The sequence below is a fragment of the Triturus cristatus genome, chromosome 11, assembly GCF_964204655.1.
Source record: "Triturus cristatus chromosome 11, aTriCri1.1, whole genome shotgun sequence".
NCBI classification, from domain to species: domain Eukaryota; kingdom Metazoa; phylum Chordata; class Amphibia; order Caudata; family Salamandridae; genus Triturus; species Triturus cristatus.
The window spans coordinates 1,139,281,033-1,139,296,271 of NC_140594.1; the positions used below are offsets into that span (position 1 = coordinate 1,139,281,033).

A 15,239-nucleotide genomic window follows, 5' to 3' on the forward strand; every position below is an offset into this window, starting at 1 on the left:
TTGTGCTAGCTATGTGAGAAAAGACTTCTCAACTATCTGTCTCTGCTGAAATACAAGAGAGTGATCGCCAAAGGATCAACCCCATACTTTGAAAGTAAAGATACCCAATTATAAGCATAAATGACTGGTGGGACCGTCACACGTTTTTCTGGGCATGCTTTGAATGTCATTCTTGCCTTTTCGTTCTGCTCTTATCATTCTCCTGGGCATTTCATGGAAGGCACTCTCTTTCTCTTCGCTGCTTTGCTTCCAATGCTGCCTAAATATGTTCATTTCCACTATTTGTACTACTGCTTTCCATTTCTTCTCTTCTGCACAGATTTGGCCTTGGTTTCAATCCCCAGTTCCTTACCCTCTACAAGAAACTTTCTACTGCTTTTCATGTTGGTATCTAAACCAAATGCACCATTGAAACTGGTGCAAGATAGTCATTGAACTCGGGGTTGTAATCTTTAGAACCGAGAGCAACCACATCATAGGGCGTTGGTGGTATAGTGGTGAGCATAGCTGCTTCCCAAGCAGTTGACCCGGCTTCGATTCCCGGCCAATGCAGTGCAAATTTTTATATGTTCTCCAAGCAGGATTTGTTTCAATGCAACATGTCACAAAACGGAAATATCATGAACAGATTAATCAGACGTTAAATTAAAAAAAAAATGAAATACTTAGGCAGGCATCTCGATCGCCCCATCTGCTACATTCATTGTCCTATTAGATGCTATTTTCCAAAAAGCAGAGTCACCACTCACATGTGCTGGTAATAAATATGTTGCGGGCGGTAGACAATGAAAGGGCTGAACCCCGACCAGACATTCTAACTGTAGCATCTCTATATTAAAAAGCATTTCTAGGCAATATCTAGCATGTGAATAAAAGTAGGCAAGATCCACCGATGAATCTGGCAAAAGTCCCCAACGATTTTGTGCACACTTGTTCTCTCACCTGAATGCAGCGCCACCTTGTAGCCATCGGATGTAACTGCAGCTCACAAAATGTTATATCAGAGAGCAAGTTGAGAGGACTCCAAGAGGCAGATGTCCATGGAAAGAGCCTCTCACGACAGCAGGAAGGTTGGATATTTCAAGATGGCAACATTTCCTGTCCAACGTCCCGAACGCTCCCAAACGCTCAAAAGCCTCGCCCTCACCGGGTAGATCTCTGGCTCCCAGTTAAAATCAAATCCTGAGCATGCTAGCGCTAGGATCAAAGAGAGAGGAGAGGGTTAGAGAGCTGCTATCTTGGTAAAGGCCTGAAACTGCTAGTTCCCAAGAGGGTCTGCACTTTCAGTTATGACTGACTGTGAGACGAGAAGATGAAGATTTTCTACACCCAGCATACATTGCAGCATGCTTAGGCAAATGAGGAGCGAGACCCACCAATCCCTCGCCACTTCGCTGAAAGCTCCTCCTCTGCATAAAGAGAACACTTTTACAAGGGAGCAGAGTGGCGCAGCGGAAGCGTGCTGGGCCCATAACCCAGAGGTCGATGGATCGAAACCATCCTCTGCTATAATATTTCTTGTTTTTTCTTCTGAGAACCAATCTGTCATTTCCACGCTACCAGCAAGGAAAAGCGCAGGCTTGTGCTAGCTATGTGAGAAAAGACTTCTCAACTATCTGTCTCTGCTGAAATACAAGAGAGTGATCGCCAAAGGATCAACCCCATACTTTGAAAGTAAAGATACCCAATTATAAGCATAAATGACTGGTGGGACCGTCACACGTTTTTCTGGGCATGCTTTGAATGTCATTCTTGCCTTTTCGTTCTGCTCTTATCATTCTCCTGGGCATTTCATGGAAGACACTCTCTTTCTCTTCGCTGCTTTGCTTCCAATGCTGCCTAAATATGTTCATTTCCACTATTTGTACTACTGCTTTCCATTTCTTCTCTTCTGCACAGATTTGGCCTTGGTTTCAATCCCCAGTTCCTTACCCTCTACAAGAAACTTTCTACTGCTTTTCATGTTGGTATCTAAACCAAATGCACCATTGAAACTGGTGCAAGATAGTCATTGAACTCGGGGTTGTAATCTTTAGAACCGAGAGCAACCACATCATAGGGCGTTGGTGGTATAGTGGTGAGCATAGCTGCTTCCCAAGCAGTTGACCCGGGTTCGATTCACGGCCAATGCAGTGCAAATTTTTATATGTTCTCCAAGCAGGATTTGTTTTAATGCAACATGTCACAAAACGGAAATATCATGAACAGATTAATCAGACGTTAAATTAAAAAAAAAATGAAATACTTAGGTAGGCATCTCGATCGCCCCATCTGCTACATTCATTGTCCTATTAGATGCTATTTTCCAAAAAGCAGAGTCACCACTCACATGTGCGGGTAATAAATATGTTGCGGGCGGTAGACAATGAAAGGGCTGAACCCCGACCAGACATTCTAACTCTAGCATCTCTATATTAAAAAGCATTTCTAGGCAATATCTAGCATGTGAATTAAAGTAGGCAAGATCCACCGATGAATCTGGCAAAAGTCCCCAACGATTTTGTGCACACTTTTTCTCTCACCTGAATGCAGCGCCACCTTGTAGCCATCGGATGTAACTGCAGCTCACAAAATGTTATATCAGAGAGCAAGTTGAGAGGACTCCAAGAGGCAGATGTCCATGGAAAGAGCCTCTCACGACAGCAGGAAGGTTGGATATTTCAAGATGGCAACATTTCCTGTCCAACGTCCTCACGTCCCGAACGCTCCCAAACGCTCAAAAGCCTCACACCGGGCAAGCCCTCAGCGGGTAGATCTCTGGCTCCCAGTTAAAATCAAATCCTGAGCATGCTAGCGCTAGGATCAAAGAGAGAGGAGAGGGTTAGAGAGCTGCTATCTTGGTAAAGGCCTGAAACTGCTAGTTCCCAAGAGGGTCTGCACTTTCAGTTATGACTGACTGTGAGACGAGAAGATGAAGATTTTCTGCACCCAGCATACATTGCAGCATGCTTAGGCAAATGAGGAGCGAGACCCACCAATCCCTCGCCACTTCGCTGAAAGCTCCTCCTCTGCATAAAGAGAACACTTTTACAAGGGAGCAGAGTGGCGCAGCGGAAGCGTGCTGGGCCCATAACCCAGAGGTCGATGGATCGAAACCATCCTCTGCTATAATATTTCTTGTTTTTTCTTCTGAGAACCAATCTGTCATTTCCACGCTACCAGCAAGGAAAAGCGCAGGCTTGTGCTAGCTATGTGAGAAAAGACTTCTCAACTATCTGTCTCTGCTGAAATACAAGAGAGTGATCGCCAAAGGATCAACCCCATACTTTGAAAGTAAAGATACCCAATTATAAGCATAAATGACTGGTGGGACCGTCACACGTTTTTCTGGGCATGCATTGAATGTCATTCTTGCCTTTTCGTTCTGCTCTTATCATTCTCCTGGGCATTTCATGGAAGGCACTCTCTTTCTCTTCGCTGCTTTGCTTCCAATGCTGCCTAAATATGTTCATTTCCACTATTTGTACTACTGCTTTCCATTTCTTCTCTTCTGCACAGATTTGGCCTTGGTTTCAATCCCCAGTTCCTTACCCTCTACAAGAAACTTTCTACTGCTTTTCATGTTGGTATCTAAACCAAATGCACCATTGAAACTGGTGCAAGATAGTCATTGAACTCGGGATTGTAATCTTTAGAACCGAGAGCAACCACATCATAGGGCGTTGGTGGTATAGTGGTGAGCATAGCTGCTTCCCAAGCAGTTGACCCGGGTTCGATTCCCGGCCAATGCAGTGCAAATTTTTATATGTTCTCCAAGCAGGATTTGTTTTAATGCAACATGTCACAAAACGGAAATATCATGAACAGATTAATCAGACGTTAAATTAAAAAAAAATTAAATACTTAGGCAGGCATCTCGATCGCCCCATCTGCTACATTCATTGTCCTATTAGATGCTATTTTCCAAAAAGCAGAGTCACCACTCACATGTGCTGGTAATAAATATGTTGCGGGCGGTAGACAATGAAAGGGCTGAACCCCGACCAGACATTCTAACTCTAGCATCTCTATATTAAAAAGCATTTCTAGGCAATATCTAGCATGTGAATAAAAGTAGGCAAGATCCACCGATGAATCTGGCAAAAGTCCCCAACGATTTTGTGCACACTTGTTCTCTCACCTGAATGCAGCGCCACCTTGTAGCCATCGGATGTAACTGCAGCTCACAAAATGTTATATCAGAGAGCAAGTTGAGAGGACTCCAAGAGGCAGATGTCCATGGAAAGAGCCTCTCACGACAGCAGGAAGGTTGGATATTTCAAGATGGCAACATTTCCTGTCCAACGTCCTCACGTCCCGAACGCTCCCAAACGCTCAAAAGCCTCACACCGGGCAAGCCCTCACCGGGTAGATCTCTGGCTCCCAGTTAAAATCAAATCCTGAGCATGCTAGCGCTAGGATCAAAGAGAGAGGAGAGGGTTAGAGAGCTGCTATCTTGGTAAAGGCCTGAAACTGCTAGTTCCCAAGAGGGTCTGCACTTTCAGTTATGACTGACTGTGAGACGAGAAGATGAAGATTTTCTGCACCCAGCATACATTGCAGCATGCTTAGGCAAATGAGGAGCGAGACCCACCAATCCCTCGCCACTTCGCTGAAAGCTCCTCCTCTGCATAAAGAGAACACTTTTACAAGGGAGCAGAGTGGCGCAGCGGAAGCGTGCTGGGCCCATAACCCAGAGGTCGATGGATCGAAACCATCCTCTGCTATAATATTTCTTGTTTTTTCTTCTGAGAACCAATCTGTCATTTCCACGCTACCAGCAAGGAAAAGCGCAGGCTTGTGCTAGCTATGTGAGAAAAGACTTCTCAACTATCTGTCTCTGCTGAAATACAAGAGAGTGATTGCCAAAGGATCAACCCCATACTTTGAAAGTAAAGATACCCAATTATAAGCATAAATAACTGGTGGGACCGTCACACGTTTTTCTGGGCATGCTTTGAATGTCATTCTTGCCTTTTCGTTCTGCTCTTATCATTCTCCTGGGCATTTCATGGAAGGCACTCTCTTTCTCTTCGCTGCTTTGCTTCCAATGCTGCCTAAATATGTTCATTTCCACTATTTGTACTACTGCTTTCCATTTCTTCTCTTCTGCACAGATTTGGCCTTGGTTTCAATCCCCAGTTCCTTACCCTCTACAAGAAACTTTCTACTGCTTTTCATGTTGGTATCTAAACCAAATGCACCATTGAAACTGGTGCAAGATAGTCATTGAACTCGGGGTTGTAATCTTTAGAACCGAGAGCAACCACATCATAGGGCGTTGGTGGTATAGTGGTGAGCATAGCTGCTTCCCAAGCAGTTGACCCGGGTTTGATTCCCGGCCAATGCAGTGCAAATTTTTATATGTTCTCCAAGCAGGATTTGTTTTAATGCAACATGTCACAAAACGGAAATATCATGAACAGATTAATCAGACGTTAAATTTAAAAAAAAATGAAATACTTAGGCAGGCATCTCGATCGCCCCATCTGCTACATTCATTGTCCTATTAGATGCTATTTTCCAAAAAGCAGAGTCACCACTCACATGTGCTGGTAATAAATATGTTGCGGGCGGTAGACAATGAAAGGGCTGAACCCCGACCAGACATTCTAACTCTAGCATCTCTATATTAAAAAGCATTTCTAGGCAATATCTAGCATGTGAATAAAAGTAGGCAAGATCCACTGATGAATCTGGCAAAAGTCCCCAACGATTTTGTGCACACTTGTTCTCTCACCTGAATGCAGCGCCACCTTGTAGCCATCGGATGTAACTGCAGCTCACAAAATGTTATATCAGAGAGCAAGTTGAGAGGACTCCAAGAGGCAGATGTCCATGGAAAGAGCCTCTCACGACAGCAGGAAGGTTGGATATTTCAAGATGGCAACATTTCCTGTCCAACGTCCTCACGTCCCGAACGCTCCCAAACGCTCAAAAGCCTCGCCCTCACCGGGTAGATCTCTGGCTCCCAGTTAAAATCAAATCCTGAGCATGCTAGCGCTAGGATCAAAGAGAGAGGAGAGGGTTAGAGAGCTGCTATCTTGGTAAAGGCCTGAAACTGCTAGTTCCCAAGAGGGTCTGCACTTTCAGTTATGACTGACTGTGAGACGAGAAGATGAAGATTTTCTGCACCCAGCATACATTGCAGCATGCTTAGGCAAATGAGGAGCGAGACCCACCAATCCCTCGCCACTTCGCTGAAAGCTCCTCCTCTGCATAAAGAGAACACTTTTACAAGGGAGCAGAGTGGCGCAGCGGAAGCGTGCTGGGCCCATAACCCAGAGGTCGATGGATCGAAACCATCCTCTGCTATAATATTTCTTGTTTTTTCTTCTGAGAACCAATCTGTCATTTCCACGCTACCAGCAAGGAAAAGCGCAGGCTTGTGCTAGCTATGTGAGAAAAGACTTCTCAACTATCTGTCTCTGCTGAAATACAAGAGAGTGATCGCCAAAGGATCAACCCCATACTTTGAAAGTAAAGATACCCAATTATAAGCATAAATGACTGGTGGGACCGTCACACGTTTTTCTGGGCATGCATTGAATGTCATTCTTGCCTTTTCGTTCTGCTCTTATCATTCTCCTGGGCATTTCATGGAAGGCACTCTCTTTCTCTTCGCTGCTTTGCTTCCAATGCTGCCTAAATATGTTCATTTCCACTATTTGTACTACTGCTTTCCATTTCTTCTCTTCTGCACAGATTTGGCCTTGGTTTCAATCCCCAGTTCCTTACCCTCTACAAGAAACTTTCTACTGCTTTTCATGTTGGTATCTAAACCAAATGCACCATTGAAACTGGTGCAAGATAGTCATTGAACTCGGGATTGTAATCTTTAGAACCGAGAGCAACCACATCATAGGGCGTTGGTGGTATAGTGGTGAGCATAGCTGCTTCCCAAGCAGTTGACCCGGGTTCGATTCCCGGCCAATGCAGTGCAAATTTTTATATGTTCTCCAAGCAGGATTTGTTTTAATGCAACATGTCACAAAACGGAAATATCATGAACAGATTAATCAGACGTTAAATTAAAAAAAAATTAAATACTTAGGCAGGCATCTCGATCGCCCCATCTGCTACATTCATTGTCCTATTAGATGCTATTTTCCAAAAAGCAGAGTCACCACTCACATGTGCTGGTAATAAATATGTTGCGGGCGGTAGACAATGAAAGGGCTGAACCCCGACCAGACATTCTAACTCTAGCATCTCTATATTAAAAAGCATTTCTAGGCAATATCTAGCATGTGAATAAAAGTAGGCAAGATCCACCGATGAATCTGGCAAAAGTCCCCAACGATTTTGTGCACACTTGTTCTCTCACCTGAATGCAGCGCCACCTTGTAGCCATCGGATGTAACTGCAGCTCACAAAATGTTATATCAGAGAGGAAGTTGAGAGGACTCCAAGAGGCAGATGTCCATGGAAAGAGCCTCTCACGACAGCAGGAAGGTTGGATATTTCAAGATGGCAACATTTCCTGTCCAACGTCCTCACGTCCCGAACGCTCCCAAACGCTCAAAAGCCTCACACCGGGCAAGCCCTCACCGGGTAGATCTCTGGCTCCCAGTTAAAATCAAATCCTGAGCATGCTAGCGCTAGGATCAAAGAGAGAGGAGAGGGTTAGAGAGCTGCTATCTTGGTAAAGGCCTGAAACTGCTAGTTCCCAAGAGGGTCTGCACTTTCAGTTATGACTGACTGTGAGACGAGAAGATGAAGATTTTCTGCACCCAGCATACATTGCAGCATGCTTAGGCAAATGAGGAGCGAGACCCACCAATCCCTCGCCACTTCGCTGAAAGCTCCTCCTCTGCATAAAGAGAACACTTTTACAAGGGAGCAGAGTGGCGCAGCGGAAGCGTGCTGGGCCCATAACCCAGAGGTCGATGGATCGAAACCATCCTCTGCTATAATATTTCTTGTTTTTTCTTCTGAGAACCAATCTGTCATTTCCACGCTACCAGCAAGGAAAAGCGCAGGCTTGTGCTAGCTATGTGAGAAAAGACTTCTCAACTATCTGTCTCTGCTGAAATACAAGAGAGTGATTGCCAAAGGATCAACCCCATACTTTGAAAGTAAAGATACCCAATTATAAGCATAAATGACTGGTGGGACCGTCACACGTTTTTCTGGGCATGCTTTGAATGTCATTCTTGCCTTTTCGTTCTGCTCTTATCATTCTCCTGGGCATTTCATGGAAGGCACTCTCTTTCTCTTCGCTGCTTTGCTTCCAATGCTGCCTAAATATGTTCATTTCCACTATTTGTACTACTGCTTTCCATTTCTTCTCTTCTGCACAGATTTGGCCTTGGTTTCAATCCCCAGTTCCTTACCCTCTACAAGAAACTTTCTACTGCTTTTCATGTTGGTATCTAAACCAAATGCACCATTGAAACTGGTGCAAGATAGTCATTGAACTCGGGGTTGTAATCTTTAGAACCGAGAGCAACCACATCATAGGGCGTTGGTGGTATAGTGGTGAGCATAGCTGCTTCCCAAGCAGTTGACCCGGGTTTGATTCCCGGCCAATGCAGTGCAAATTTTTATATGTTCTCCAAGCAGGATTTGTTTTAATGCAACATGTCACAAAACGGAAATATCATGAACAGATTAATCAGACGTTAAATTTAAAAAAAAATGAAATACTTAGGCAGGCATCTCGATCGCCCCATCTGCTACATTCATTGTCCTATTAGATGCTATTTTCCAAAAAGCAGAGTCACCACTCACATGTGCTGGTAATAAATATGTTGCGGGCGGTAGACAATGAAAGGGCTGAACCCCGACCAGACATTCTAACTCTAGCATCTCTATATTAAAAAGCATTTCTAGGCAATATCTAGCATGTGAATAAAAGTAGGCAAGATCCACTGATGAATCTGGCAAAAGTCCCCAACGATTTTGTGCACACTTGTTCTCTCACCTGAATGCAGCGCCACCTTGTAGCCATCGGATGTAACTGCAGCTCACAAAATGTTATATCAGAGAGCAAGTTGAGAGGACTCCAAGAGGCAGATGTCCATGGAAAGAGCCTCTCACGACAGCAGGAAGGTTGGATATTTCAAGATGGCAACATTTCCTGTCCAACGTCCTCACGTCCCGAACGCTCCCAAACGCTCAAAAGCCTCGCCCTCACCGGGTAGATCTCTGGCTCCCAGTTAAAATCAAATCCTGAGCATGCTAGCGCTAGGATCAAAGAGAGAGGAGAGGGTTAGAGAGCTGCTATCTTGGTAAAGGCCTGAAACTGCTAGTTCCCAAGAGGGTCTGCACTTTCAGTTATGACTGACTGTGAGACGAGAAGATGAAGATTTTCTGCACCCAGCATACATTGCAGCATGCTTAGGCAAATGAGGAGCGAGACCCACCAATCCCTCGCCACTTCGCTGAAAGCTCCTCCTCTGCATAAAGAGAACACTTTTACAAGGGAGCAGAGTGGCGCAGCGGAAGCGTGCTGGGGCCATAACCCAGAGGTCGATGGATCGAAACCATCCTCTGCTATAATATTTCTTGTTTTTTCTTCTGAGAACCAATCTGTCATTTCCACGCTACCAGCAAGGAAAAGCGCAGGCTTGTGCTAGCTATGTGAGAAAAGACTTCTCAACTATCTGTCTCTGCTGAAATACAAGAGAGTGATCGCCAAAGGATCAACCCCATACTTTGAAAGTAAAGATACCCAATTATAAGCATAAATGACTGGTGGGACCGTCACACGTTTTTCTGGGCATGCTTTGAATGTCATTCTTGCCTTTTCGTTCTGCTCTTATCATTCTCCTGGGCATTTCATGGAAGGCACTCTCTTTCTCTTCGCTGCTTTGCTTCCAATGCTGCCTAAATATGTTCATTTCCACTATTTGTACTACTGCTTTCCATTTCTTCTCTTCTGCACAGATTTGGCCTTGGTTTCAATCCCCAGTTCCTTACCCTCTACAAGAAACTTTCTACTGCTTTTCATGTTGGTATCTAAACCAAATGCACCATTGAAACTGGTGCAAGATAGTCATTGAACTTGGGGTTGTAATCTTTAGAACCGAGAGCACCCACATCATAGGGCGTTGGTGGTATAGTGGTGAGCATAGCTGCTTCCCAAGCAGTTGACCCGGGTTCGATTCCCAGCCAATGCAGTGCAAATTTTTATATGTTCTCCAAGCAGGATTTGTTTTAATGCAACATGTCACAAAACGGAAATATCATGAACAGATTAATCAGACGTTAAATTAAAAAAAAAATGAAATACTTAGGCAGGCATCTCGATCGCCCCATCTGCTACATTAATTGTCCTATTAGATGCTATTTTCCAAAAAGCAGAGTCACCACTCACATGTGCTGGTAATAAATATGTTGCGGGCGGTAGACAATGAAAGGGCTGAACCCCGACCAGACATTCTAACTCTAGCATCTCTATATTAAAAAGCATTTCTAGGCAATATCTAGCATGTGAATAAAAGTAGGCAAGATCCACCGATGAATCTGGCAAAAGTCCCCAACGATTTTGTGCACACTTGTTCTCTCACCTGAATGCAGCGCCACCTTGTAGCCATCGGATGTAACTGCAGCTCACAAAATGTTATATCAGAGAGCAAGTTGAGAGGACTCCAAGAGGCAGATGTCCATGGAACGAGCCTCTCACGACAGCAGGAAGGTTGGATATTTCAAGATGGCAACATTTCCTGTCCAATGTCCTCACGCCCCGAACGCTCCCAAACGCTCAAAAGCCTCACACCGGGCAAGCCCTCACCGGGTAGATCTCTGGCTCCCAGTTAAAATCAAATCCTGAGCATGCTAGCGCTAGGATCAAAGAGAGAGGAGAGGGTTAGAGAGCTGCTATCTTGGTAAAGGCCTGAAACTGCTAGTTCCCAAGAGGGTCTGCACTTTCAGTTATGACTGACTGTGAGACGAGAAGATGAAGATTTTCTGCACCCAGCATACATTGCAGCATGCTTAGGCAAATGAGGAGCGAGACCCACCAATCCCTCGCCACTTCGCTGAAAGCTCCTCCTCTGCATAAAGAGAACACTTTTACAAGGGAGCAGAGTGGCGCAGCGGAAGCGTGCTGGGCCCATAACCCAGAGGTCGATGGATCGAAACCATCCTCTGCTATAATATTTCTTGTTTTTTCTTCTGAGAACCAATCTGTCATTTCCACGCTACCAGCAAGGAAAAGCGCAGGCTTGTGCTAGCTATGTGAGAAAAGACTTCTCAACTATCTGTCTCTGCTGAAATACAAGAGAGTGATTGCCAAAGGATCAACCCCATACTTTGAAAGTAAAGATACCCAATTATAAGCATAAATGACTGGTGGGACCGTCACACGTTTTTCTGGGCATGCTTTGAATGTCATTCTTGCCTTTTCGTTCTGCTCTTATCATTCTCCTGGGCATTTCATGGAAGGCACTCTCTTTCTCTTCGCTGCTTTGCTTCCAATGCTGCCTAAATATGTTCATTTCCACTATTTGTACTACTGCTTTCCATTTCTTCTCTTCTGCACAGATTTGGCCTTGGTTTCAATCCCCAGTTCCTTACCCTCTACAAGAAACTTTCTACTGCTTTTCATGTTGGTATCTAAACCAAATGCACCATTGAAACTGGTGCAAGATAGTCATTGAACTCGGGGTTGTAATCTTTAGAACCGAGAGCAACCACATCATAGGGCGTTGGTGGTATAGTGGTGAGCATAGCTGCTTCCCAAGCAGTTGACCCGGGTTTGATTCCCGGCCAATGCAGTGCAAATTTTTATATGTTCTCCAAGCAGGATTTGTTTTAATGCAACATGTCACAAAACGGAAATATCATGAACAGATTAATCAGACGTTAAATTAAAAAAAAAATGAAATACTTAGGCAGGCATCTCGATCGCCCCATCTGCTACATTCATTGTCCTATTAGATGCTATTTTCCAAAAAGCAGAGTCACCACTCACATGTGCTGGTGATAAATATGTTGCGGGCGGTAGACAATGAAAGGGCTGAACCCCGACCAGACATTCTAACTCTAGCATCTCTATATTAAAAAGCATTTCTAGGCAATATCTAGCATGTGAATAAAAGTAGGCAAGATCCACTGATGAATCTGGCAAAAGTCCCCAACGATTTTGTGCACACTTGTTCTCTCACCTGAATGCAGCGCCACCTTGTAGCCATCGGATGTAACTGCAGCTCACAAAATGTTATATCAGAGAGCAAGTTGAGAGGACTCCAAGAGGCAGATGTCCATGGAAAGAGCCTCTCACGACAGCAGGAAGGTTGGATATTTCAAGATGGCAACATTTCCTGTCCAACGTCCTCACGTCCCGAACGCTCCCAAACGCTCAAAAGCCTCGCCCTCACCGGGTAGATCTCTGGCTCCCAGTTAAAATCAAATCCTGAGCATGCTAGCGCTAGGATCAAAGAGAGAGGAGAGGGTTAGAGAGCTGCTATCTTGGTAAAGGCCTGAAACTGCTAGTTCCCAAGAGGGTCTGCACTTTCAGTTATGACTGACTGTGAGACGAGAAGATGAAGATTTTCTGCACCCAGCATACATTGCAGCATGCTTAGGCAAATGAGGAGCGAGACCCACCAATCCCTCGCCACTTCGCTGAAAGCTCCTCCTCTGCATAAAGAGAACACTTTTACAAGGGAGCAGAGTGGCGCAGCGGAAGCGTGCTGGGGCCATAACCCAGAGGTCGATGGATCGAAACCATCCTCTGCTATAATATTTCTTGTTTTTTCTTCTGAGAACCAATCTGTCATTTCCACGCTACCAGCAAGGAAAAGCGCAGGCTTGTGCTAGCTATGTGAGAAAAGACTTCTCAACTATCTGTCTCTGCTGAAATACAAGAGAGTGATCGCCAAAGGATCAACCCCATACTTTGAAAGTAAAGATACCCAATTATAAGCATAAATGACTGGTGGGACCGTCACACGTTTTTCTGGGCATGCTTTGAATGTCATTCTTGCCTTTTCGTTCTGCTCTTATCATTCTCCTGGGCATTTCATGGAAGGCACTCTCTTTCTCTTCGCTGCTTTGCTTCCAATGCTGCCTAAATATGTTCATTTCCACTATTTGTACTACTGCTTTCCATTTCTTCTCTTCTGCACAGATTTGGCCTTGGTTTCAATCCCCAGTTCCTTACCCTCTACAAGAAACTTTCTACTGCTTTTCATGTTGGTATCTAAACCAAATGCACCATTGAAAGTGGTGCAAGATAGTCATTGAACTTGGGGTTGTAATCTTTAGAACCGAGAGCACCCACATCATAGGGCGTTGGTGGTATAGTGGTGAGCATAGCTGCTTCCCAAGCAGTTGACCCGGGTTCGGTTCCCGGCCAATGCAGTGCAAATTTTTATATGTTCTCCAAGCAGGATTTGTTTTAATGCAACATGTCACAAAACGGAAATATCATGAACAGATTAATCAGACGTTAAATTAAAAAAAAAATGAAATACTTAGGCAGGCATCTCGATCGCCCCATCTGCTACATTAATTGTCCTATTAGATGCTATTTTCCAAAAAGCAGAGTCACCACTCACATGTGCTGGTAATAAATATGTTGCGGGCGGTAGACAATGAAAGGGCTGAACCCCGACCAGACATTCTAACTCTAGCATCTCTATATTAAAAAGCATTTCTAGGCAATATCTAGCATGTGAATAAAAGTAGGCAAGATCCACCGATGAATCTGGCAAAAGTCCCCAACGATTTTGTGCACACTTGTTCTCTCACCTGAATGCAGCGCCACCTTGTAGCCATCGGATGTAACTGCAGCTCACAAAATGTTATATCAGAGAGCAAGTTGAGAGGACTCCAAGAGGCAGATGTCCATGGAACGAGCCTCTCACGACAGCAGGAAGGTTGGATATTTCAAGATGGCAACATTTCCTGTCCAATGTCCTCACGTCCCGAACGCTCCCAAACGCTCAAAAGCCTCACACCGGGCAAGCCCTCACCGGGTAGATCTCTGGCTCCCAGTTAAAATCAAATCCTGAGCATGCTAGCGCTAGGATCAAAGAGAGAGGAGAGGGTTAAAGAGCTGCTATCTTGGTAAAGGCCTGAAACTGCTAGTTCCCAAGAGGGTCTGCACTTTCAGTTATGACTGACTGTGAGACGAGAAGATGAAGATTTTCTGCACCCAGCATACATTGCAGCATGCTTAGGCAAATGAGGAGCGAGACCCACCAATCCCTCGCCACTTCGCTGAAAGCTCCTCCTCTGCATAAAGAGAACACTTTTACAAGGGAGCAGAGTGGCGCAGCGGAAGCGTGCTGGGCCCATAACCCAGAGGTCGATGGATCGAAACCATCCTCTGCTATAATATTTCTTGTTTTTTCTTCTGAGAACCAATCTGTCATTTCCACGCTACCAGCAAGGAAAAGCGCAGGCTTGTGCTAGCTATGTGAGAAAAGACTTCTCAACTATCTGTCTCTGCTGAAATACAAGAGAGTGATTGCCAAAGGATCAACCCCATACTTTGAAAGTAAAGATACCCAATTATAAGCATAAATGACTGGTGGGACCGTCACACGTTTTTCTGGGCATGCTTTGAATGTCATTCTTGCCTTTTCGTTCTGCTCTTATCATTCTCCTGGGCATTTCATGGAAGGCACTCTCTTTCTCTTCGCTGCTTTGCTTCCAATGCTGCCTAAATATGTTCATTTCCACTATTTGTACTACTGCTTTCCATTTCTTCTCTTCTGCACAGATTTGGCCTTGGTTTCAATCCCCAGTTCCTTACCCTCTACAAGAAACTTTCTACTGCTTTTCATGTTGGTATCTAAACCAAATGCACCATTGAAACTGGTGCAGGATAGTCATTGAACTCGGGGTTGTAATCTTTAGAACCGAGAGCAACCACATCATAGGGCGTTGGTGGTATAGTGGTGAGCATAGCTGCTTCCCAAGCAGTTGACCCGGGTTTGATTCCCGGCCAATGCAGTGCAAATTTTTATATGTTCTCCAAGCAGGATTTGTTTTAATGCAACATGTCACAAAACGGAAATATCATGAACAGATTAATCAGACGTTAAATTAAAAAAAAAATGAAATACTTAGGCAGGCATCTCGATCGCCCCATCTGCTACATTCATTGTCCTATTAGATGCTATTTTCCAAAAAGCAGAGTCACCACTCACATGTGCTGGTAATAAATATGTTGCGGGCGGTAGACAATGAAAGGGCTGAACCCCGACCAGACATTCTAACTTTAGCATCTCTATATTAAAAAGCATTTCTAGGCAATATCTAGCATGTGAATAAAAGTAGGCAAGATCCACTGATGAATCTGG

At 44.6% G+C, this 15,239-nt stretch overlaps 6 non-coding genes across 6 annotated transcripts; all 6 read left to right on the top strand.

Annotated features, from left to right (window-relative positions):
* The first annotated feature begins 3,659 nt into the window (after positions 1-3,659).
* TRNAG-CCC (transfer RNA glycine (anticodon CCC)) lies at positions 3,660-3,731 on the top strand. The gene has a single exon. It is a non-coding gene; the product is annotated as a tRNA-Gly (tRNA).
* Positions 3,732-5,257: 1,526 nt separating this feature from the next.
* On the top strand, positions 5,258-5,329 carry TRNAG-CCC (transfer RNA glycine (anticodon CCC)). The gene has a single exon. It is a non-coding gene; the product is annotated as a tRNA-Gly (tRNA).
* A 1,516-nt stretch (positions 5,330-6,845) lies between these two features.
* On the top strand, positions 6,846-6,917 carry TRNAG-CCC (transfer RNA glycine (anticodon CCC)). The gene has a single exon. It is a non-coding gene; the product is annotated as a tRNA-Gly (tRNA).
* Positions 6,918-8,443: 1,526 nt separating this feature from the next.
* On the top strand, positions 8,444-8,515 carry TRNAG-CCC (transfer RNA glycine (anticodon CCC)). Its single transcript has one exon. It is a non-coding gene; the product is annotated as a tRNA-Gly (tRNA).
* Positions 8,516-11,630: 3,115 nt separating this feature from the next.
* On the top strand, positions 11,631-11,702 carry TRNAG-CCC (transfer RNA glycine (anticodon CCC)). The gene has a single exon. It is a non-coding gene; the product is annotated as a tRNA-Gly (tRNA).
* A 3,115-nt stretch (positions 11,703-14,817) lies between these two features.
* TRNAG-CCC (transfer RNA glycine (anticodon CCC)) lies at positions 14,818-14,889 on the top strand. The gene has a single exon. It is a non-coding gene; the product is annotated as a tRNA-Gly (tRNA).
* Positions 14,890-15,239: the final 350 nt, after the last annotated feature.